We start from the raw sequence: 25,824 nt of genomic DNA on the forward strand, positions 1-25,824 counted from the left end.
TTTGAGTAGCTGCCATCTGGCTTTCCCAAAATGGCTTCCCCTCCCTTTCATACTTAATAAATAAATAAGAGTGTACTTTGGTGTTGTCAGATTACCTCCCAGCCCTTTTTAGGGATCAGGGCAACAATCAGCTGTCATCTCTGGCCTTATCTGTGAATCATATCTGGGGTGTTGCGATTGCTCGTTTTGACTTGCCCACAGCTTAGCGAGATTTCCCCAGAATTGTGTTCCAGGTGAAAGTACAGCATCAAAAGAGGTGAGCAAGTGAGGGAAAATATTCACTCCATAGCAGCAAAGGCACAGGGGCATTAGGTGGGCATTGCCAAGATTGAGAAGGGAGGGTGCTTTAGTTCACTGAGGAAGACTGGGTGAGAAGCAGCATGTAAAATCCAAGTGGCAAATTCAGACATACATATCCCAGTTCCAGCGACAAATTGGTTAGGCTGCCCATCAACACGTGGCTTTCTCCTCTGTGCACCCCCGCCCCCCAGCACACGCTGCTTCTGTTGTTGCAAAAGCCCCGTCCCTGGCGCCCCGTCCTTCTGAAACAAAGCAGCCAAAAACCGTCTTGGAATGCTGAGACGAGTCTGTGGCTTAAAGTTAGGGAAGGATCTGTGGCATCTGGAAATGGATGCGGAAATGAACTTTGGGTGGGTGAGGGGGGGAAACGAGGAGGAGGGAAGAGGAGGAAAATCGGTAACAGGGCTTCTAGCGGGTACTAACTTGAGGGCGGTTTGCAGCAGCGCGAGGGCTTGCATAGTCCCGTATTGCCCGAGGGAGATGCCTACCTGAAAGCCTAGAAACGGTTTCGGAGGGTTGGCGAGAGCTAGGAAGGGATCGGAAAGAGAGGGGGCAGATGTCTGTGTATGCGAGAACGAGAAATGTTGATAGCCGTGTTCTGCAGGGCTACGCTGTGCAGTGCGTGCGTGTGTGTGTGTGTGCGCGCGCGCGCGAGCGCCGCAGCTGCCTGTCCCCGCAGGCTGGAAATAGCTCGAGATTTGCCTCTTGGCTGCGGACTGTGTGGGTTTTACTAGCCCTGGCGGCTTCCTCTAGCTTATTAGCGCCAGGCAGGAAACAAGCGGGCTTCCTTCTTTTGTACTCAGCCTGCCCGGCACACTCACAGGCTCCGATCGCTCCCCGATCTGAAGCAACGACAGCCGTTCGGGCGAGGGGACAACGGAGAGTCCGCCTGGGAGCCGCTCCGACTCTCCTGCCCCGGTCTCTCTTTTCAGACTGGTCAGCCGCCGCCTTGCGAGATTCGCCGCCTCCGATTCCAGCCGCAGCCTAACGTGTCTGGCTCGTCGAAGACTCCTCGATGCCTTCGCCGTGAAGGAGGAGGATCGACGCGCCTGGTATGCAGCCAGTGGCCCTTTTTTTCTTCTTCTTTTTTGGAAAGGCGGGGGGGGGGTTCAGTGGGATGGCCGGGGAGTAGGAGAGGCGAAGGAGGGGGGGGAATGAAGGAGTCGCTCAGAAGTGCTGACGATCCGAGAAGTTTCTTCTCTGCCGCCGTCAACTCCAAGCCGCTGCCGCCAACTGCTGACTGGGGGCTGTGATGCTGCCGCGTTTCCGCGCTTAGTTGCCAGAATTCAGAAGGGAGGAGCTGCCTTGTGCGAAAAGCTAGCTGCCTGTGCCTCCCCCCTTGCCGTCCTGGCCGATATCACCTGCTGTTGCTCTCCCACTAATTCCAACCCTTCCTCATCACCTTCCTTCAGCCTCCAGTGAGGGGGGCAGAATTTCCTTCCCTCCCTCCTGGAAGCAATGAGTGTGTGGGAGCTGCCGGGCTGCTCTTCGGGCATCACTTAGCGGACGGCAGCTGGCACCGCACTCAGGCTGGGTAAGTGGATCTGTTAGTCTCAGCCTCTCTTTCTAACGCCGAGTGCATGCACGCGGGCCAATATAAAGTAACCCTTTGTATTGTATTAGCCTTTTGGTATGTAGTGCTAGACAGGGGAGGGAACACTTTCTCGCCGCGGTGTCTTTTCCCCGTCGCCGCCTAGCCCTTTCTTTCCCGTCCTCTCGCCTGCTTCCCCACCCCATTCATCGCGCAGCAGCCACAGCCACTGGGAGCGCACGGCCCCTTTAAGAGCCCAGCTTTGCCTCCCGGTAGCTGAAGGTCATTAAACACAAAAGCTCTCCAGCGCTGCGGTCCAATATAGCGCATGCGCCCTGCCCGAGGACTGGCAGGGAGACGGCAATATGGCGAGAATGCCTGGCAGCGGCGGCGCCGGCGGAGACTGGAGCACCGGGGGCGGCGGCGGCGGCAGCGCAGGCGGAGGTGCAGGTGGTGGTGCGGAGAACAATGCGGGGGACCGGCCGCCCGGCCGGAGCGGCCCCCACCGGCCCCTGCACTATTGTAGCGCTGGAGAGGACGAGGACGGGGACGACGAGGATGAGATCCAGGAGGTGCAGATAACGGGGGACGAGGAGGGAGCTGATGGGGGGATCTTGCTGCTGGATGACGACGAGGAGGACGAGGAAGAGGAGGAAGAGGAGGAAGAGGAGGAGGACATGATGATAGGACTGACTTGGGACGCTGAGGAAGAATCGGGCCATATGATCCGTATAGACCAAGGCACCGGGACACTGCTGGACTCTGCTGCGGCGGCTGTGTGCAGCGTCAGGGGCCGCCTTGGAGGAGCCAGGGGAGGCGGTGGCGTCGGGGCTTCCGCGGGTGGCGCCCTGTCAGTGCCCGCTAGCGCCCGCGGGGCTGCCGCCTCCGTCGTTAACAGCGCGGCGGCAGCGGCCGCGGAGGACTCCGACCCGGAGACGGAGCTGCTCCTGCAGCGTCCCGAGCGAGCCCGGCTGAGCGAGAACACGCGCTTGGCTACCCGCTACGCGGTGCGCATTTTCCGCGAGTACCTGATCGAGAAGGCGCAAAGCCCGAGCTTTGAGACCATGGACAAGGGGGCGCTGTGCCGGGTGTTGCGCTCCTTCTACGCCGAGGCGCGCTCCAAGAGCGGGCAGCTCTACTCCAAGTCCTCGCTCATCAGCATCCGCAGCTCGCTCAACCGCTACCTCAATGAACCTCCTTATTGCCGCACCCTCGACCTCACTAAGGACCCAGAGCTGCGCGCCGCCAACCTGACGCTGGCCGCCGTCATCCGCAAGCTGGAGGAGCAGGGCGCCGGCCCGGTGGTGCAGAAGCAGGCCATCACGCGCGCCGACCTGCGCAAGCTCTACACCTGCAGCGTGTTCAGCACGCAGAGCCCCTTTGGGCTGCTCAACAAGGTCTGGTTCGAGACGTGCATGTACTTCTGCACACGCGGCCGCGAGAACCAGCGCGAGCTGGAAGAGGACTCCTTCGGACTGGCTATGGACGAGGACGGGCGCAAGTTCGTCTACTTCAAAGCCCTGGGGCCCTACCACAAGTCGCGCTCGTCGTCGTGGAGCAAAAAGCGCGCCGAGAGCAGCGACGAGGAGAACCTGCCGCGCATGTACGAGACCGGCACGGAGTTCTGCCCATACGCAAGCTTCGTCAAGTACCTGGCCAAGCGCAACCCGCTTTGCAAGGCCTTTTTCCAGCGCCCGCGGGACCACTGCAGCGAGGGCGACGTCACGTGGTACGAGAACAAGGCCATCGGCAAGAACCTGCTGGGCACTCGCATGCAGATGCTGTCCAAGGCCGCCAAGCTCTCCAAGACCTACACCAACCACTGCATCGGCGCCGTGTCCATCGCCACGCTCAACAGCATCGCCGGCATCGGCACCAAGCTCCCTCCGGGCGCCGCAACCGCCGAAGGGGGTTGCTACGCCCTCAACGGCAGGGCCCGTGCTTCGCCCGCCCCCACCGACGCCACCTCTGGCACTTACGACCTCCCCAAGGACGGCGACGGCCTCCCCAGCGTGAAGGCCGAAGAGGCCGCTGTCGTGCCGCCCAAGCGCTCCCTCTATGAGGCGATGTACGCGGCCGGGGGCGGGGCCGCAGTGGGGGGAGAAGCCTGCGGCCCCTCCTCGTCCCCCAAAAGACTCTGCCTGCGGCCCGCCGAGCCCCTCGACGCCGCAGCCGCCGTGGTGGTGGTTTCAGTGAAACATGACCCCTTGCCTCTGCTCATTCCTGAATCCAATGGGCACAGAAGCACCAACTCTCCCTCAGTCATTTCACCTGCTATGGTTTCCCCCACACAGGTAATAGAAAAGAGATCCCATCGCCACCCCTTTCCTCTCCCCCTCCTGCTGCAGCTTGTATACACACTTACTGTTTTCCTTTTCTATTCCAGGCAACCTAATGGGATTGCCTACCAAAAGGCTGATGCTTTCCCCAAAGGCCGGAGGCCCTTTGAATTTAAATCAGCATGAGCTGCTAAGCAGCCATGAGGCCATCCTCAGGCAAGCTTGGAAACTTTACTAGTTTCCCCATCAGCAGTTGGGACAGCAAGGGTTGTGCATGGTTACTTTGAGTGCTGGGCTGTAGGAGATTTGGAGGAAAGGTACAATTGCATTTCATTCAGCCTCTACCCCCATTCTGAAGGGTAAGTTTAAGAATTCCCAGATCCTAACTAGAAAAAGTTTTGTGTGTGCGTGCATGCACACATGTGATACATGGTGGAAAAACAATGGCTGTTTCTTTCAGAAACTGATGCAAAAATAGTTTAAAGGGTTCTGAGGTGTTACTTAAATGTCTATTTTTGAAGCACTTATGAATGTAGGAAACAGGTACATCCCTTACCAATAATGGTGGGGAATGTAATTTCACATTTCATAAGCCCTCAAGAGAGATTATTTGACAGGTGTGTTCCTCTTGTTAAAATGGGACATGAAGGGTGTTTTAAGAACAGTTCAGGTAATAGGATGTTAATCACATGTTCTCATAAATATACGCAGTACTTTGGGGTGCTTACTGTGCTAGATCCCATAAAATGTATTTGAGGCAACAGCTTTATTACAAGCCAGCACAGTTGACTCCTAAAGTCTAGATGATCTGGTCTCCTGCATGAACAATGGGTTCAGTCTAAGTACTAAAAGAGCTCTGTTCTTTGGATACAGGTATATAACATGCCTGAGCAATTTCCGAAGTGGAAATACCAGTTTTGTACAAACTGACCCTTTCAGAGGAGTTTGCCAGCTAATCAGCCAGCCTGAAGGCTAATTGAAGAAAGAGCCTTTTTGTGAATGGCTGCATCAGCATCTGTCTCCATAAAACACATGTGACCTCCCTTTACTGTTTGGAGTTTGGGGCCACTTGAGTAAAGTATTGTACTTTGGTCTCCTGCTGTGTATATCTTGTGGTCTGTGAATGGCTAGAGATCTGCTGATGTGTAGATAATGTTTTCTTTTTGATAGGAAAAAAATACTGAAAAGGTAGTTTTTCTTAACTTGAGTTGGGATGGATAGTTGAAAACAGTCTTCAGAGTTGTGTTCTTACTTTGCTTGTCTGAAAACAAGAAATAAAAGGCAATCCATCATAAGTATATGTTCTTAACTGCCATGGGTTAAGAGACTGTACTCTCTAAGCTGAAAACAACTAACATTTACTAAATATTTTATACAGCCATTCACCCAATACATCCTAATTCTGTTCCCTGAACTGTATAGGAAGCTTACCTAAGGTGAACTTGGTTTATGTAATGCCTTTGAATGCTATGGACTGTTAAGTCAGACATTTAAGATAAGAAGAAAAGCCAGACTGCTGAGGAAATTGTATATGCAATAGATAGAATAAAGACATCTGTTGTTTCTGTGTTGATTTTATTTCCTAAGAAATGAGCATTCAGTGAGAGTGGTAGCTGTTAATAGTAATTCTATTCTATTTATGCTGATGCTGATTGATTCTTGACTAGGTGAGAAAATTGGACTGTTCTCCTATTTCTGTATTAAGGCTGGGGAAAAAAGCATATTCTTTTCTCTCATTGTGTAGCAACACAAGCTATTAACTATTATATTTGTAAGAATCCCCTCCTCCCCCCAAATTGCAATTTCAGTGCTATTCACCCACCCATCTTCTTCATGGATGGTCCTGTAAGTTTGAGAATGAAATATGGGAAAATGGTATTAGAAACTTTCCTTTCTCTTGTTTAATCCAAGAATAAAGCCATAACAATATAGCCACAGAGGGCTTGTATAAATGAATGGCTGAGTTAATAGCCCTGACGTATTGTGTTGGGCCATCAGATCTTTTAGCTGGTCATTAATCCAAAGAAAATTATTTGACCTGCAAATAGCTATTGCTTAATTATAAACATAGACTTTCTAGGTCCTAACTGAGTTGATTTAATCAAGTGGCATGCTACTGAATTCTGTAGCTGCCAAATATTTTTGCTTTCATGATAGCTTCAAGATTTTGAAACTCATAAACTGATTGTTTTATTGACACTTGGTATTATAAAGATGTATGTGCTGCAAGTCATATGAGTAAATGGTGAACTCAAGTTTTAGATGGAGACTAGAGATAAAATATTGATCTCATTTGAAGTCAAGGGGTTACGAATTCACCCCCCCCATGACTTGATTGATTCATTCAGTATCTGTAATTTATTTTGTAATATTTGCATCCTGATCCTAAAATATTAAGGTTATTATTAATTATATCTCTATACTGTCTAATAACCAAAGTGCCTAACTAATGTATGAAATTACATACATTTAGTTGAAATCAAGAACACAATACATTGCCCCCACATTGGTCATCATGGCCCCAACATTTCCCACATGCCAGATCCACTGCTTTTCTTTCCCCTCCCATTTTGAATTGAAACACCCCAGGCATCAGTTTTCACTTGCTCATGTGGAGCATTCTCTGTTCACAAAACAAAATATATTTATCAGCTTGTTATGCTTTCATTCTGGTGTATCTTGGTTTCCAGGCAGTTTTCCATGTAGGAAAATTTTTGAAGCTCAGACCTGTTTCACTTTCTTGATAAAATTACATCAGGTTCTTTGAGATTATTGAGAAAAGGATGTATAAGTTTTTGTGTATATGTACACATTGCAGTTATCGCATCATAGGAATTACATGTAAGTAGGTCTAATTTGACACTCTTTGGGATAGACCAAATTGCTATGTGTTCATCAGTATTACAGTGTGATTCTTCAGATAAACATGTAAATGTGAATGGCATACTCATTTTCTATACCTTCATGCAGGAAACACTGATGTAACTCCATTGTATGCATAACAATTATCTTTGCCACATAAAGTGTGGACATACTTGCATATCTTGTTTGTTTGGGGTGCTGTTGTGCAAAGTATAAGATAAAAGAGTTCAGATATCTTAATGGAACACTAATTACCAAAGGTAAATGTGCGCAAATTTTAGGAATTTTGCATTCAGATTTGTATAACGGTTATTTTATCCACCTTTCTCTTTAAGTAAAATCTCTTTTCATGTGCTAAGTACAGAAACACTGTAGGAGTAAGCAGCTGAATAATGGAAAGGCCTATTAAACGTTCCTTTGATCTATCTGTTGCTCAAGGTAGCAGACACAAGGGGTGTTACAGTATTTTAATCATACATGACTGAGCCTGTATGACCTTGACTTCAGTCCTTAATGCTTCTGACATTCAACAGCGCTAATGTCAGTGTAGTTGAGGCTAATGAATGATGCTTATAACAAGGCTTTTTGCGTCCTATATACTTTTTTGTTTCTCAGAATTGTTTAAAATCTAATAAGCATTGCAGTAGTTATCAAGAACTGTACAGTCTTTTTAAATTTTAAGTTCTTTGGCCAGAACTTTAATGGCAACATAATACACAGATATATGTTACATCATTATTTGTTCAGCATTCTTCCTTGCTACTTATGAATAGTTGCACGGGTATTTAGATATGAAAATTATTGGATGGGTAACTGTTCAGCCACATTTGGCACAAGTTCTGGCATAAACTTGGATTATTGGAGCTCAGAGTATGTTCCTTCATCATGGTAGATTCTGTATATGAATAGGGAAGAAAAGTTAGCATGATAGAGGTGATTAATGTTTTCAGGCTAATTGTTTTACATTATTTGTCCAGTACTGAGATCTGGGAGCTTGCAAGAGACTAGATCACTAACACCAGAGGAATTATCACAGATAATAGACAAATAATACAAGTAATTATTGAGAATATGATACAGAAGTGCTACATGATGTAGTAGGGGTTCATTCATGTTTTTAAATATGCTAGATTCATTCTCCAGAAGATTTGAATGCAAATAAGCATGTTCTCACAACTATATCAGCCCTTGATGGTCCATGGGAAAAAGTGAATCTGTGCTGAAGCTATGGTATGCATTCATTTTCCATGGGCTTCCATTTTATATATGCATTACACATATTAAAAAGGGACAACAGCCAGGATAATAGGCACAATTGGGCACTTCACAAGGGCCCGTAACTCAGCAGGAACCTACCAGCAAGTGTGCCCTGGATTTCGTGCTCCTATTCACTAGCGTTGCCTCTTGGTCAGGCTCAGACAGTGGTGATGGTGAGAAGGAAGAGTAGCAGATGCCACTGCTTTCTTGTTCACTTACTCTTTGCCTATCAAGCAAGCAAATGATGGAGAAAGAATGACCAGCAAGAACAAATAGTGACAATGATGAGGGACTCAGTAGTAGGTAGATTCAGTGATGGATGTGACCCATTGAGGGTGTTTTGCCCAATGACCTTCAGAACTCTGGAACCCACATTGATCCCAGGAGTCAAAATGGATGAATCCCACACCTGTCAGTGTATTCTGTTGCCTGTTTTGCTGCCAGATGAAGTAACTGCAAATCCACAAGGAAATGGTATTTCTATGGTAACTGTAAGAGTATATGTGACGCACTTGTAGGCTTGTATTTCACTCATCCACTAAAGTTACTTTGAGTGATGTACATCATAATAACTGAACTATAAATATAACCAGTGAAGTATAACAAATGAAGTGTTTCTAAAAACAGTAATGCCGATCATGCAATAACTTCATATAATACTGCTGCCTCTGCTTCCAAAAACAAACAAACAAGCCTAAGAGCAACTGTAAAAGAAGTTATACTTTAGAACAGGCAGCAATAAAATGAAGTGTTGTCACACATTAAAAGCCGACAGGATAGGATTGTCTTCAATCTCTGGCAGCAGAACAACAAAAATGGAGCTTGACACTTTTCAGTTGGTTGAGCTTTCTTGAGTCATAACAGCCACAGAAAAGGCCTTTTCTTTCAAGCTTATTCATCAGATCTACTGAATTGCCACCCAGAGTATGGCTTCTAACATATGCCTTAATTCCTAGGCAGGCTTATATGTGAGCAAGTGATTCCTAAGCAGTTGATTCCCCAAGTGGGGAATGGAATCTGTTCTCCCAGGACCCCTGTGCAACACCCTAACCACCAAACCACACTGGCTTTGAGAACTAGAGGTCTCTAGTACTAATTGAGGACTTACAAATTACTTGGGTATATTCCTGCAGTCACAGTGGCATTTGAAATCTACCTATCTCATCTGGTTTTTATGTTCTTTCACCTGTGTGAGGCTTTTCTTAAAGCCATTTCTTTGCAAACTGCTAATGTAATATTTCAACAAAAACCTTATGTTTGATGCTGAGCAGTCTTTAAAAACTGGGGCAAAGAAGCATTAATATTTTGTCTTGAAAATCTTCATCAGGAGAAGGGAGGAAATTAAGATCTTGCGAATCCACCTCTTCTGCAATAGTTAAATAATTCAGTACCCCCAGTATACAAGCATCAAAGTCCTATTGCACAAACTAGAATCACAGGTGCCTGAAAGCATTTTCCCTATTAAATGAGGCATCTGTGCTTTTGCTGTGGAAAAAGGCTCCTTTTTGCTCACTGCTCTCCTTGCAGAGACCCAGAGATCAGAAAATGCCTGGTTTTAATTGGTGAATCTGTATGACAGTGAGCTGCCTTATTTTATGTATGGTCTAGAAATAAATGAGTGGTTAAATCCTTTGAAATATGCCACTGCTGCAAAAGCCATGGGCTGTAATTAAATTGAATGTAGGGTTGTATTGTCTGTTGCCTTTAGCTATATACTTGATAATAGACCCTAGTACACCAACTATTGTGTTAGAAGTTGGAACCTAATTAGTTATGTTGTAGATTTTTTAGCCACTTTGGAAGACCTGTCTTCCCCCCGCCCTCTTTCTTTCGCCTTTTTTCTTGCATCAGAAGCATGTGCATTTTTCCTCTTCAAAAGAAAAAAAGCAAGGTAGCTCTGAAATATCAATGTGCAAGTTACTGCTTAATAGACCATATGTTGTGAATTCTGTGGAGGTTCTTTCAGTACAATTTGGATTCAGTGTCATTTGAAGAAACCTGTAACGTGTATGCCAAAGGGAAGCCTGCTATAAACTCTGACATTTGGGTACTAATTTTGTAAAGGAAAATGGGTTGCTGCATCTCATACTTGTGTAGCCCATCTGCTATATTTTAAAAAGTTTTTTAATGGATTGATTCATTGGCAAAACAAGACTTCTAGAGGAGTACCTTTGAAAAAATATTTGTCTCCCTTCAACTTTTTAATCATTATGATCTTGAAAAGTCATATTTAAATGAAAACATACGTGCACTGGATACTTGGGGCATGATCTTTTAAGCATTGTTCCTATACAGATGTCATTCATTTGGATCCTGTGTCTCTTCTGTACATAGAAGAGTTTTCTCTATGTATGAAAGGCTTTCTTTCCATCCAGTAGGTGATCCCAGTGGCTTAAGCAAATTTGTTGATTTGCCCCTGTCCCCCATTCTCAATCTTCCATGGCAGTTTTGATGATACAGGGATCTGAAGAGGGAAGAAAAAATTGGCAGACGTTTGCCCTCTCTTCCTGCACCACTGAGGAAACTTATGAACAACATTCCATAAATAGGATGATCTCACTGATGGAAAAAAGTCGGGATTCCAAGTATTGTGTTTATTTTTGGACTACCACAATGATAGCACTTTCAATAGAGGTTGTCTTAGGCATTTGCCCATTTGCACATGACATCATCATCATCATTATTGATAAAAGGGGGAAAAAAAAGATAACATGGAAAAAGAAAGAGAAAGATCCCAAGGAACCTTTTGCAAAAAGTTCATATAACAGGAAATTACACAAAAAGACAATAATTATTCTATAAATTTTATAACTACAATGTTTACAATAATACCTGGTTATTACAAAAAAAAAACTTTAACGTGGGTATCAAGTAAATAATCACATAACATATCCACAAACCTACCAGCAATTAATAATTGAGCTTTCCTTTTTTCACCCAGATAAAACAGTACCATAACAAAAAGTTCAATTCATAAAGCAATTATATTGATTTGATAATTGCATACATAATACTTAATAGTAACACTTTTGATTATTAAATGAAGGATTTATAATAGACTTTTCATTTAACATAAAATTCTTTAACCGGTCTTCTATATGTACCTGGTTAGTAAATGTTTCAGCTAAGTCATCCTTACATATTTCTATTTTTTCTCTGAATTGTTAAGTAAAATATGTATAGTAAGTTTTTCATTTATCATTAAATTCTTTGGCCAGTTTTCTATTTATATAGCTGGTTAATTTTGCCATTACTGAATATTCTGCTAATTTTCCAATCTTCTCTAGTGTGGCATTTTGTTGCAATTATAACTCTAGCTATTGTTGTCATATTTAAATAATTCTTTCATATTTCTTGCAAGAGTTTCTGGCACAATACTCAACAGCATATTCTTAGCATTCATAGGAAAGTCAGTTTTCAGAATTCTCTGTATTTCAGCATGTATTTCTTTCCAATTTTTAAAACCTTACTGCATGTCCACCACATGTGGAAAAAGTCCACTCCACTTCCTTGCCTTTCCAGCACTTTGTATTATAACTTGGTATTTGTATATGACTTGCATCACATGATAGCTTGCTATCGGGACATATCTACATAGGCAGATACCCTGTAAATTAGCAATGTCCCATCAAGTTGCATTCCCACTTATATTTAATTGTCCCATCAAGTTGCATTTCCATTTAATTGTTAGATAAATGGTTGTTTGTACTGACAATCTTGTTGAGAAATTAGTGTGATCATAATTCAGTTTTGGATTAAAAACTAATAATTGATTTGACCCTGTAATGTTCAGATAATACTATTCAGTTCATTTATGCAGTTTATAAAAATAATGCATTATATATTGACCAACAGCCAAAATTCTGTGGGTGGGTAACAACAATTTATACAAACAATAAAATATAGTAACAATACAATACGAACAGGATAAAATTCAGCACAAATTTTAGCACAAAGTTTAAAGGCAAAGAAAGGAAAACATTTGAACAAATAAACACATTCAGTAGGTTCAGTAATAGACCACTGTCGACAAAAGCCCCCATATGCCATTAAATGCCTCAGCATAGGGGGCAGCCTTAACATTGGAACCAGACAGTGGGGAGTTTGTTCCCTAATAGAGGGACTATACTGTGAATGCTCTCTACCTTTTTGCCACCAACCGATCTTTTTCGGCGTGTAGTATCCAGGTAGATGGAGGCTGGGAGAGAAACTCTAAATGTCATTGCGTTTGGACTGAAATTGTATGCTAGCACTGGTACACTGTTTGAGTGCTGGTGCAGTGCTAAAAAATAAGCCACTATTGTGGTATGGTAGCATCAGTGAATGAATTGTCCTTTTCCATATTGCTCACTAAATAATCTTGGTAATTCTTGAGAACTGGATGTAATAAGGAAGTACTGATTCCCAGTTAAAAGGAAATATTTGTAATATATCAGTAGAAAATTAAGGCAGACGACTACGTATGATAACCTTTTTGCAATAATAGGTAATTAATTGGTAAGCCATTTTTATTTACCTCTGAACCTATTTTCACCTCTCTTGTCTGAAAGTTTCTGGCTTTTCTCCCTTAATAAATTAAAAGCTCAATTGCAAATTAGCTAGCATTAAGCCACATACTGAAAGCGAAGTATTCTGCAAATCATTATATCATATTGTATTTCATTATGCACATGTAATTGAGACCCATTTTAATTTATTGTTTACAGTAAATCACACAGCATGTTTTAGCTGGTTGCTCAGTGTGGATGGTACATATGATACAGTAAAGGCACGAAAACTATGTCCTAGAGAAAAACTAGAGTGTCACTAAACTAAAGTCCTAGAGAAAAACTAAAGCTCACACTTGCCTTCTGTTACCAGTTGAGGCCCTCCTCAGATACTTAAGTAAACTGAAAGTGTGATGAGGTAGTACTGCTATATCTAGGTGAACTACTGTATTCTCCAGGCTCCGTTTCATCAGCATAATGTCTTAGCATATATGTATAATGTGCCACCCAGCTCTTCTGATTTTGAGGCAGAAAATCATTATTGTGTGCACCTATGCAGGAATTTCTAATAGTATTTAGCTTTTTTAAAAAAATCATGGGCCTGGCAGGAAGGAGACTGGTTGGATGCATGTGATCTTCCTGTTCTTCTCATTTAGTTTCTTGAAGGTATGACTCAGTCCAGAATTACAGTATGGTTGAGGGAATGGAAATCTTTGGATTTTGGTATGCAGTTCAGCTTTTGTTTCGACGCTCCTCATACAAGACCATTTTATGGTGAATACAGCAGTAGTTTCATGTGGTGTCGCAGAAGGGCTTTCTCTCTCTCTTTCTCTCTAGAACATGCCAATATATTTCTCCTGTCCTGGGATGGTGCTAGTTCTTCATAAGTTTTGAAGAACAAAGCTTATATTTGGTTTGTGTGCCCCATTTACATGTTTTTTATATTGAACACATTTGCCATTTTTGTTTAGTGTTGTTTATCACAATCTCTTTGTTTTTTCCACTCTGAATAATTTGTTGGTATCTGCAAATGTGGACACCTCACTGTTCATCCCTAATTCTAGATCATTTCACAACATATTTAAAAGTGCTGGTCCCAACCCAGAAACCTTGGTTGACTGTCACTGTTGAAATTTCCTTTATTGAAAGGTTTGTTCATCTATGCTTTTTCTCTGCTTTTGTACCAGTTAGTGATTTGTAAGGATTATTTCCATTTTTTCTCATGATTGTTAGAATGGTCTTGGGAGAGGGAGAGGGACTTTATCAAAAGACTTTCTGGAGACAAGTAGAAATGCAGTAGACAATGCCTACTGAATCAGTCTCATCCACATGCTAAATGGCATTCTCAGATATTCTAAATGGTTGATGAGAGGGGTCTTACCTTTGTAGAAGCAATGTTAATACTTACGCTTGATTATTTTCCATTTAATGACAGTTCCCAATAGTTACCAGGTACCTAAATGGCTTATAATATCCTAGATCCCATCCCTACTTCATTTTTTCCTAAAATTGGAATCATGTTGGCCACTTCCCGACCCTGACAGAGAGGCTGTTCTCAGGAATGTGTTACATATTTTTGTTGAAAGATCAGCAATTTTACATTTGAATTCTTTAGGGACTCTCAGATGGATAGCATCTGGACTTGATGATGTGTTTGTTTTCACTTTGACAATAATATCTAGAACTTACCTTATTCTTACTTGTCTCAGTTCTTCAGAATTCTCTTTCTGAACATGCTAAAGTATATGCCCTATATCTGTTTTAGTGAAATATATGCAGCCTCAGACTTTGAGCAGATTCTAAAATCGGCTAGCTTACAAGGTGACATATTATAAAATAATTTGCATTATCATATTGATTTGCAGAAACTGTGATTTTTCTGGATCTGTTTACAGAATATGGATATGAATGTTATGTGTTTTGCTCTGAAGACATCAGAGGAAGAACACGTGTGTCTTTAGATAACACTTAGGGTATATTTACTAGTATGTTATTGGGAAATTGATCCCAATGACCTCATGCCATATTGTTCACAGGAAGACAGTTTTTGCTCCTTGACATTCCAGGTTTTTATTTGAAGGGAGAGGAGCCACCTATATGTCTAGGTACAATGGTATTTTAATCATTGAGTATGTTTTAATTATAGTTTGTTGTTTAATTGTGACCATAATCTGTTTATAGGGCTATCAAGATATGAGATGTATTTTAGCCTTGCACATAATGGGTTGATATGGTAGATTTGTATCCTATTTTTATTTATTGATGGGATAACATGGTTTACATTGTGCTTGCTTGTTTAAACTTTTAAGCACTTTTGGACACTTTTTCTGCTTACTTCTGTAATTATGTTTAGTACGGGTGCAGTACAGTATGCCAAAACTACAGTATCTGCCAATCATCTAGGAGAAAATGCTTCTCTCTCTCTGTGGGAAGCTTCACCTGCTTTCACCTGTAGTCACTGCAGTTTATTTATAGCAAAGTGTTGGTCTGGCAGAATGAATTAAGCTGGTTCAGTTGCTTAGTCAAAAATAGTTGCTTTTGAAAGGCTCTTGCGTTATTGCAGGTAAGCCATATTCATTTTATTTATTTATTTATTAAAACATTTTCACTGCTCAATGAAGCAAGAGAAGCCCATTGAGATCTTCTAGAGCGTCTGTGTATTGTTTCAGACTGGATATTTCATATTGAAAAGTGTATTAAATCAACTAGAAAAAAACTTAAATATTGATACCAGTTTCAGTGAAAGCTGTAACTCAGGCTTGTTGATGTGGTGCACACAGCCAAACACAGTCCACAAGCAATGTCTGAAGCCTGCAAGGGGTTATATAAAGCCCCTGGTTTTGCTGCCTTCCTGGGACTGCAAAAGAACAGGAAACTTGTCAAGCAGCTGACAGGCTACCACAATACATAGTTGCAGCTTGGTGAGTTACCAGTTGTGCAGACTTGATATAAATCCTCATTGCCTGACCTGAGGAACGATCTCACAAGACATAAACTATCTCCTGAAACTTTCCTCAGCTCACTTGCTTTAGTTTCTGAAACCATTAGTTGTCTGGATTATAAAGCAGAAAGCTCAAAGGGAGTTTACTATAAGTTATTTTGAAACATCCTAAGCATTCCAAGCCCTTTGTTGGGGACCATGTATATGCAGTGGGTGATCCTTTAACAGAGATAACAATCACTTTTCATTGTAACTACTCTGTATAGTTTGATGTCATCAGCAAACTTGACGACTTCACCATGTACTCTTCATTCCATGTAAATTTTGAATAGGTTGAGAAGCATGCTTCCTGCATTCATCAGCTGGACAGCAAGGAGTAGGGAAAGTGGAGAATCAGCTGAGAAGTTGGGAGTGGTTCTGAAAGCCACTCAGAATTTAACCAAGGGCTCTGTGCAGTCTGTGAACCATCATGTACCCATATGTGCTCTACAAGCAGTTCCTCCATTGCTTCTAAAACTGCTTCAAGAAGTGTGTGTGTCTATGCAGGGGGTACTTTTATTTGTCTCTCCAACTTTTCTGAATGGTGCTGAATGCTAGGACTTCCTTCTTGTGGCATGAAGTGCGGCTGTCTTAGGTTGGACCACTTTCTTTTCTGCAGTGCATCTGCTTTCTGTTGGTGACACGGCATAGTGTTCATGTGGGCAAGGGTGCTCTCTAAAAGACTTTTTGGACACTTCTGTTTTTGTAAATCTAAATGTGACTAAACTCTAAGCCTGGTGAAACATGACAGTAGTCATTTTGCTCTGCTACATTGGCCAGTATACCATACTGTAGGCATCATTTATTGCCACAGGAAGACTTTCCAAATGATAAGTCCTTGGGCAGACAGCTATGAATGCAAATCTTCTAATATTCTGACATTATAACTGACAGGTATATCGGTAAGGTAGTGATTTAAATTATGGACTGTAAATATTTTCCTTTAAAAATATATTTGTGGTTTGGTTTGATATGGCTTAATTTGGTTTGATTTTCAAGCAAACTCTCCCATGCAGTGGCTTGGATCCAGAGAAATGCCAGTGGAAGAGGGTTGATGAAATATGGAAATTTCTGTTCACTGTTTTATGTAGTAGTCTCTTGCCTTTAGGAGGTGACTCCATTTTTTTAGTGATTCCTCTTAGTTCATGTCGTTCAAGGAGCGTTCCATAGCCTTAAGCACTGATATGGTTTTTCTAGAAAAGTAGAACTGGAATATTGTCCAGACCATTTTCCAGTGTTCTACGTAATGATACCTGATTTAGCATGTATGTTTGACTCTTTTTTCTTCCCAAAATATCCTATGATTAGTAAACCAAATTAAAAACATTTTCCATGTAAATTCTTTGTGCAGTATAAATATATCAAAAGTTTTTTTCCAATAGCTGCAAAATATTTGAATTGAAATATTAGCTTAGGGAGAAATCAAATTAACCACACAGTGTAATTTAAATGTTATATCAATCACATTTAGAGTTTTATGTGGAACTTATCAGAATATTTGTAAAAATACAAACTCAATACCATATATATTTTATATTTATTTCTATTTTACAAAAAAGAATTACACCTGAAAGAACACAGTGTTTTTAGGATTATATCTTATGTCAACAGTTTAGTTTTCTTTTGCTAAAGTTACTGTAGCACCTTCAGTTTCAGTCACTGGCTGGATTAATATGACATGGCAAACAGCCTTGCATGATTTCCACAGTGCACAGATTTTTGCCCAGGTTTTCCAGCCAGACAATTAGATCATGGCCAAGCAGTGCAGTTGCACTGCACCCCTCTCTGTCCTAGCCTTGCCATGCATCCCAACAGCTCCTGTATGCAAAATCCCTGTCCTTCCCCCATGCTTGTCTATGGATTGCAGCAGCATCCTCATGATTGCTTTCTGTGGTCCTGAGGCAGGCTTCTCCCCTTCCTCCTCCTGAGTGCACCTGCATGTCTGTGGCACTTTTCAGCCACTCCAGTCGCCACAGTGGTGTTTATTAAATGAAAATGCACAGTTTCATCATGATTCCCCCTTCTACTTTGTATTATCACGTTGTGGCGGATACATCATTTAGCCAATAGGAATAAAGTGAGCAATGACACATCTGGTGCTAGGGAGCTGAAGGCAGTAGAGAGGGAAGGCTAAAAGTAGCCACTAATGTGGTTCCTCTTGCCAGGGGACTCTATGAAGTTTCCATACCAGCATTTGGTAAAATAGCATTCCCAAGTCTGGATTCCCAGAGAAACCACAGTGAAGCATGGAAACTTTAGAACAGACTGCTTATTCTCTTTGTGGTTTCAGAAAACTAATCCTACCGTACAGGAACTCCAGAACTGGGTCCAGGCAATACAACAGACCTGGTAAGATTTCACCATGAATTCTCACATCTTGCAAACATGCCCGCTGTGCAATGTAGTGTTGTCATTTTGTGCATTTCTAACCTTGCAGCATAAGCTGATAAAGTTTCCAGGGAGATGCACAGGATATCAGAACTTGTACTGCAGAAAGGTAGACATTACCAGGAACAACCTCTAAAGTAGTGGAAGATCCAGGTCTTGCATAAAAGTCTTAAAGGTAAAGTAATGTTATTGCAGTTTAGTAATTACAGTGGAAAGAAATGTTCTTGGATTCTTCTTGTTCTTCTTTTTACCAGCTTTACTATAATGTGATATGTAATGTGCTGCAGTTTTCAGATGGCAGGGGTCTTCTATCTGTTCCTTTTCCAGACTTATGTGCTTCTGAAATGCCCTTTTGTTTGTAGAAGCAAATATACTCCTGTTGTTTTCAGGACTAAGGAATTCAGCTGCAGGTCACTGTTTGGTACTGTAGAGTTCACTGGCCACATTTTGCTTCCGGCAGTCCCAGCTGTGGCCCCTTTACTCAGATCACTGCCAGGCTAAGTCCATTCAGTGCTGCTCCTCAGTCATAGCTCAGCTTCTATTTAATATAGCACAAAACAGAAAAAAGAAGCTAATTACACAGCTTTCAAAAGACCTGTGAGCAAAGCATGGTTTTGGCACGAGGGAGGGAAGGGGAAAAGAAAAGAAAAGAAAAGAGTTAACATTTGATACCAAGAGAAACTCAATTTCAAATTAATTGATTTAATTTTATTGAGTTATGCTAACATTGTGCATCATGAGCAGCTTTTAAAAAACAAAAACAGCTAATATACGTATGATAGATTCCATTAGACACACTCTACCTGGAAGTTTTCTTGTGCAAGTGGCATTGAAAGTCATTGATTTCAATAAGGCTGATGAAAGAGAACTTCCAGAATTATCTTAGATACACATGGATGCGCACGCGCACACACACAGATGGCTAGGGTAATCTGCCATAATGGAATGGACTACTGTATTTTTCGCTCTATAAGACGCATCTGACCATAAGACGCACCTAGTTTTTAGAGGAGGGATCCATGGAAAGCTTCCTGATAATCATAGGCGCTTCATTATGGGCTTCCCCATGGGCTTCATTAAAAGACGGGTTGCCATTTGAAAACACACACCGACCTGTGATTAACAGCTCTCACCTGCGCCGGGCAGGGGGGCGGAGCAGGGCGCTCCAAGTGCGTGCCGGCCAGGTGGTGCCACGTGGTGCAGCTGGGCCAGCAGTGTGCCGGTGGTGGTCTTCTGGGTGATGCGGCGGCAGGTCTTCCCGGGCGGTGGGGGTGAGCAGTCCGTCTCTCTGTGCGGCCGGCGAGTTAAAGCCCGCGGCTCCTCCTCCTCCACGGCAGGTCTTCCTGGGCAGTGGGGGTGAGCAGTCCGTCTCTTCGTGTGGCCGGCAGGTTAAAGCCCGCGGCTCTTCCTCCTCCGCACCGCTCCCCCTGAGCGGCACAGCTCTCACCTGCGCTGGAGCGGGGGGCAGAGAAGGGCGCACCGAGCGCATGCCAGCCAGGTGGTGCCACGTGGTGCAGCCGGGCCGGCAGCGTGCCGGCGGTGGTCTTCCGGGCGGCGCAGCAGGTCTTCCCGGGCGGTGGGGGTGAGCAGTCCATCTCTCTGTGCAGCCGGCAGGTTAAAGCCCGTGGCTCCTCCTCCTCCGCACCGCTCCCCCTGAGCAGCACAGCTCTCACCTGTGTCGGAGGAGGGGGGTGGAGCAGCGCACGCCGAGCGCGTGCTGGCCAGGTGGTGCCACGTGGTGCGGGTGGGCCAGCAGCATCCCGGGTGTCAGGCACACACACATTCACTCTATAAGACGCACAGACATTTCCTCTTACTTTTGAGGGAGGAAAAAGTGCATCTTATAGAGTGAAAAATACGGTAGTTATGGCTCAGGGGAAGATATATATTCCCACCTGCCCTTTCAATACTTCCTGTGCACCTCTGGCACAACATTCAAAGTTTACAGGGATGTCTTTCTCCAGTAGTACTGAACTGAGCAGTATGAAAAAGAACACTTTTTCTTCATTCAAACCATGTTCTTGCTCCTGCTCAGATCAGAACTAGAATTTGGTTGTGAAGACTTGGCCAAGACCAGCACAAAGCTAAGCATATGTGGTCGCTTGAGGAAAGGAGAGGAGCACAACTACGTGCCTTCTTCTCCACTTAAGCCTGAGGTTTGCTTCAGGCCCTTGTGTTAGTTGTCCTCTCTGTTGTGGATCCAGTGCCAGCCCACTACTCCTTCTGTGCCCCCTCTTGCTACAATTTGGGGAGGGAGTAGCAAGAGGGAACTTTCTATCCCCTGCTGTTTTTATGCAAATCTGGACTGGATTCTCTACAACCCATGGTATTAAAAGTAATTTAAAAACATAATTTCCTTTGGCATTGGACTATAATACTTTATCCTGTATGTAATATGCTACATCTAGAAGTTAATTTTGCAAGTTTAACTCTTGCATGTTGCTATTCTGCATCTTCATTAAAGTACCAACTTGCAGGCAGGAAGTATTTGCTGAGCCAGTCAGGAATGTATTTATGCTTGCAGGATGTAATCTCTCTTTCCCAGTATATTTGTACTATGCTACAGTGGTTATGGTACTGAACTTTTCAATATTTTGAAACCCTGAATGTGCATTAAAAAAGCAGGAAAAAAGAAGAGAATGGCTAATTCAAAGGAAGAAGCTGTTTTTATCACTGTTCTTTTAACCTCTTTGCTTCAAAAGAGTTATTGAATTGCAAAGGCAAGGCCTTTGTCACCCAAGACGCTTTCAAAGCAGCAACTTTCCCAGGGTGAAATTATCTCTCTGCTTTCTCAGCAGAGATGGCAACTGGCAATGTTTGCTCCACTTCTGAGGGTGAAATTGCCAGGGGGAGAATAAACATCTAGTGCGCCTCTGGAAGTTTTATGATGGGTGTTAGCTTCTCCTTGCTAATAGGGAGATGATCTGGAACAATCCCAAGCGAATGTGCCATGGAAGATCCAAAAAAACCCTAACCATCAGGTATTTTTATGTTTCATAAATGAAGACAAAGAAATCATGTTTGTCAAAGTCTAAGAGTGTTAGTTACCTTGTCATCACAGCAAAGAGGTGTTCTCCCTGCATCTTCTGCCTTAGGGAGATGAGCCAAATTGGATCGTTTTTCTTGAATATTTTTGTGTTGTCCATAACTGTTTCTTGGAAGGAGAGGAGTTTTGAAAGATTGTAAAAATATTTGTAAAAATGGACAGAATAAATCTGGCTAGATATCTATTGGAGTGTGCATTTCGGTGAGCATTGGAGTGCAGAAGGAAGCATGCACTCTAGTGTTATCAAGTGGATGTGTGTAGAGCGCAGTGTGGCTTTCCTGTAACTATCATTACAAATCTGCTTGGTTGCATGGTATAGTTGGTTTCACTGAAGGATCGTTGATCAGTTGAGGTTAAGTGGAGAAGAAAGAAGATGCCGTCTGTGCATGTGGGTGGGTAGGTTACTGTTTTCAAAGCATACTGATCACTAGGGGAGAAATCACTAATCACAGGGGAGGCGGGGATGGTGCAAAAAGTGAAAGCTATGGTCATGCAAACACACATACATCAACATTTGGCATATATCCAAGGTAACTTTTCAAAGGTAATTAGTCCTTTGCTAGTACCAAAGGATATCTTTAAAGGCAACTAAGAATTGTTTGTAAGAGACTGTTTCTATTTGTTTAATTCCTCACTGATGAGAATTAATAATTCAGTTCTTTTCTTCTTGGAAATTTTACAAAAAAATAAAAATTACAGTATTGACTAGAGACCCTTGGTTATAATTTGACATTCAGTAGAACATTCTGCTTTTGTATCTTCCTTCTTAATTGAAAGTATGAGTTTATATTGTGTGTGTGTGTGTGTGTGTGTGTGTGTGTGTGTGTGTGTGAAGGGCAAGATACATGTCTATTCAAATAAGCTTTACAATGAAGAAGTTGTAAAGGAGATCAACTCAGAATTTGAAAAGTAGGAGAGTTGAACAGTCTTGAATTGAGAAGGCAATCTTAAGAAAACTGGTTTTCAAGTTTCAGCGAGTCAGACAGATGTAAGTTTCAAACTGTGTGATTCTCTAGACAGTAACTTATACATTCTTTTGAATGTGGTTCTGTTGCTGTCTACTTACTGCATTTTGTAGTATTAATTAGTTCATCTTCATAATACTAGAACTAGATGGACAGGATGCATTGTTGCTAGTTGTGAATATGTTCTCGTTAAGAAGAAGTAGAGTAACTGATAGTGCTGTTATGCTACACATGGGAGGTATGGGGTGTGTTCCAGATAGTGTCAAGCATCAAGTAAATCTATTGAAATCATAACACTTAATGTTCATGACTGATCTAAGCTTGCAACATGTCTACCGTAATTAGACTAAATCAGGAATTAACCCTATAATTACTTAATTTTGCACTGGTTCATGTACAGGGGATTGCTTCTTTGATTTTATCCTTAAAAGCACTATGACTAAATAAAAACTGGTTGAATCTGCAACTAGTGGAGGTTAAGCAGCCAACATTATTAGAACCTTGTTGTCCAATAATTATGGAAAGTAGGTTGTTTTGGGAGAAGCTTCATACGTATTTCATAGAAAGAATGTAACGTGTGTTGTGGATAGATAACTATTTGGATGGCAGTAATTTAGATCCTGGATATGGAGTGGAAAAAACTTGTTAAAGATACTTATGTAGATTCCTCTGAGGTATGCAGATTCAAAGTACAGAGATTTTTCCTTCATGGAAGTTAGATAATCTCTTATAATTATGTGTGTGTTTTTGCATGTTTTACTGTTAGTGTCTATAAACATTTCATAAACATGGAAAGCTATTAAAGAAATGATTACAGTAATCTGATAGGTGAAACAACAAAAAGTGAAAGATTTGATATCTGTTACCTTTTAGTTCCTTTTATTTTGTTTAAGCTGTGATAACCTGCCATTGTTTGTTATTCTCCTGCATGTATATTCAGGTAGCTACCTTTTGATTGCTAGCCTAAAAAAAGCAGGTAATTATCTGTTTATTCCTCTACTTGCTTACTAGGGAGCAAGCCACACTGAACTCAGTGGACTTACTTCTGAGTAGATACATACAGGATTGTACTGCTAAATACAGAACTGGGTATGTGTAATGATTAAGGATTGATGCCTCCACTTTCCTTGCAGCTCTCCTGCAGATGTTGGGAACTTGTACTGGTTCTTTCATGCAAATAAACACAGTGATATTAACTGGCAAAAATTGCAATAACTGCTGTAGGTAATATGAGTATTTAAGATTTTAAGAAACTGGCATTGGTACAGAAAATGTGAAGTTACAAAATGCACATGTTAAGAAGGACCTTCTGAATGGTTAATACTCATCTCTGTTACAAAGAACATAACTAACAATGATTCAAAACTTTTTTGACAAAAATATTTAATTCATTTACCCAGCAACAAACTGGTTTTTCCCAGAAGATTCAGGAGAGTGATGAAATTCATCAGAAGCTGTATACATTACATAATACTTACATGCAGGGACTGGATCATGTTGGGTATATGCATATTTGCCTGAGGGTCATTGCAGCATGGAATTTGTAGTATTTTAAAATGTGGAAACACTACACACACACACTGCTTGTTTATTTCATCTAGTTTGCATTGCATCTGTAACTTTTAAGGTGGACAAATAGTTGTAGCACCTGTATGTGTGTGTGTGTGTGTGCGCTTGTGTGCCTGTGTGTGTGTGTGTGTGTGCATGCACATTTAATTGCCATTTAAAGGAATAGCTTTGGATTGGGCAGAGTTTTTAAAGTATCTAAGAGGTACAGAATGCATGTTACAGTAATTCAAATGCATTGAAACTCCTAGGATGTTTGTGTGCAATGGGTTTGTAGAATTTTGAAGAGCTTAGAATTTTTAGAGTAACATTCAGGTTGGTTCATTTTGCGTTAGTGCCATTCCTAAACAAGTGCTTCTTTTTCTGTCACCCATCACATACAAACAGCAAATGTTATTTTCCCTAAATTTTATTCAGATTAAAGCCTTTATTCAGTTCAGAGCCGAATTTCTCTGCTTCTATAAATGGTCCATTTTTTTTACATAGTGCACTGTCATGATAATTGCACTTGCATGGATTGATTTAATGGGGAAACATATCTAGATCAATGATTTTATAAAATATTACGTACTAATATTGCAGAAACCAAGGTAAAATTATCCTTAATTTGACCAGGAATCTATCCCCTTCTTTTAGAACTCCTGTATTAGATGTGGGGATAGAACTGGAGAAAACAAATTTCTTTGTATATCCTAAGAAAGCACTTTAGCTTTCCACCATTATGAAGGATGTAGTTTCCTGAACACTAAGGTGTTCCTCAGTATGTGGAATGAGGAGATGATATTCTGGTAAGTTTCTTTCAACATCTCGCAATGACATGTGCCTAACAAATTACAAAAGCAGTAATTTGTCCATTTTGTCAGAAAAAATGCCTCCTAGTAAGGAGCTGTTGTAAAATAATATGCTCTGAGATGCGTTTTAATGCTGTGTTATTTGCAAAAGTTTGTTTGGTATCTCTCAGTTCTACAGAGAGCAATCTATGTCTAGTTTTTTATTATATAGTGTACCAGTTTTGTACTGAAGCATTAGATTAGTCATCATAAGTAATTAAGAATTTCATGTAAGAGAGTGAGCAGGCTGGCAAAAGGTGGCTAAACCATTTAGGAAAGAAAGTATCTTTTTCTCAGTGACTATGATAGAAATGGAGTATATTGAAAGATGGGAGCATAGTTGTTCTGCCCCTTCTCTACCAGTTTGCTTGATAGAAGTTAATTTTTACTAACTTAGAAACATAAGAAGCTTCCAGACCCAGAGTCGGACCACTGGTCCTTATAGTGCAATATAGTTGACACTGACTAGAAGCTGCTCTCCAGGATTTCAGGCCCTACATGGCAATACTGGGCATTGAACTTGGGACTTTTTACACGCGAAGCATGTGCTGTCCCATGGAGCTGTAGTCTTCCCCCATAACTTGCTTTGTGGCTAGTAAGCTGTTTCTGTTCAGGACATGGAGGAGGCTTTCCATCCTGTGCCATCAGCCTGAAATTGTAAACTACAAGCTTCTTAGGAGACTAGAAAGCATTTTTGCAGACTAGTAACTTCTGTGGCAGTATTTATAAGATTGTACTATACTGTTACGCACTTATGTCTGCCCCTCAATGTTAAAAGAGGTCTGAAGTAAATTTGTCAGAAGTAAATACAACCAGACTTAGAGGTGTTAGTATTCTTATGAGGAATCTGAAGAAAGTTATATGGCAAAATATTCCAGGTTGGAAAGTCTTCTTGATGCTGTTGAATTATAAATTATGATAGCGGTGTATGATAGGAGAAGTAAATATATTCATAAAAGAAATAGTGTATAATATTTGTTAATATACAGGACTTATTCTTTCATCTTAGTTCTGATATTTCTACTCAGCAATAAATCATCATAACTCCCCCAAGAATGTTGCATCTAAACTCCTCCAGAAGTGTTACATCCAATACCAGTATGTGATACTCTCAAACTTTTCACTTTATCAGCACCATCTTCTAACCATTTATCTTCTTTCTTTCCCAGCATTGTATTAAACATATAGCCACATGCTTTATATGATGGTGGAGTCTTCCCACTCAGATAGATGTTGGATTTGGAAACCAGTAATTATTGTTCCCCAAGTAGGTTTTCCAGCATTTCCAGATCCTAAAATCATAGCACTCTGCAAATAGGGATTAACAGAAGTC

The 25,824-nt window shown here is 41.9% G+C and overlaps 1 protein-coding gene across 7 annotated transcripts in view; it reads left to right on the forward strand.

Moving 5' to 3' along the window:
* KCTD1 (potassium channel tetramerization domain containing 1) overlaps positions 1-25,824 on the forward strand; it is a 100,095-nt gene that overhangs the window by 41,261 nt on the left and 33,010 nt on the right. For 2 of the 7 annotated variants that reach the window (XM_044424389.1, XM_044424390.1), the window contains exons 1-2: positions 24,174-24,449; positions 25,501-25,589. The exons of 1 other annotated variant lie outside the window; for it this stretch is intronic. The gene's annotated coding sequence lies outside the window, so the exon portion shown is untranslated. Of the gene's footprint in view, positions 1-1,090; positions 1,353-1,718; positions 1,835-4,052; positions 4,126-24,173; positions 24,450-25,500; positions 25,590-25,824 lie in introns of those variants that run through there. 4 more of the 7 variants (XM_044424396.1, XM_044424391.1, XM_044424394.1 and 1 more) reach the window with 4 other exon arrangements.

The sequence above is a fragment of the Varanus komodoensis genome, unplaced genomic scaffold, assembly GCF_004798865.1.
Source record: "Varanus komodoensis strain SLA01 unplaced genomic scaffold, ASM479886v1 scaffold14_1, whole genome shotgun sequence".
NCBI classification, from domain to species: domain Eukaryota; kingdom Metazoa; phylum Chordata; class Lepidosauria; order Squamata; family Varanidae; genus Varanus; species Varanus komodoensis.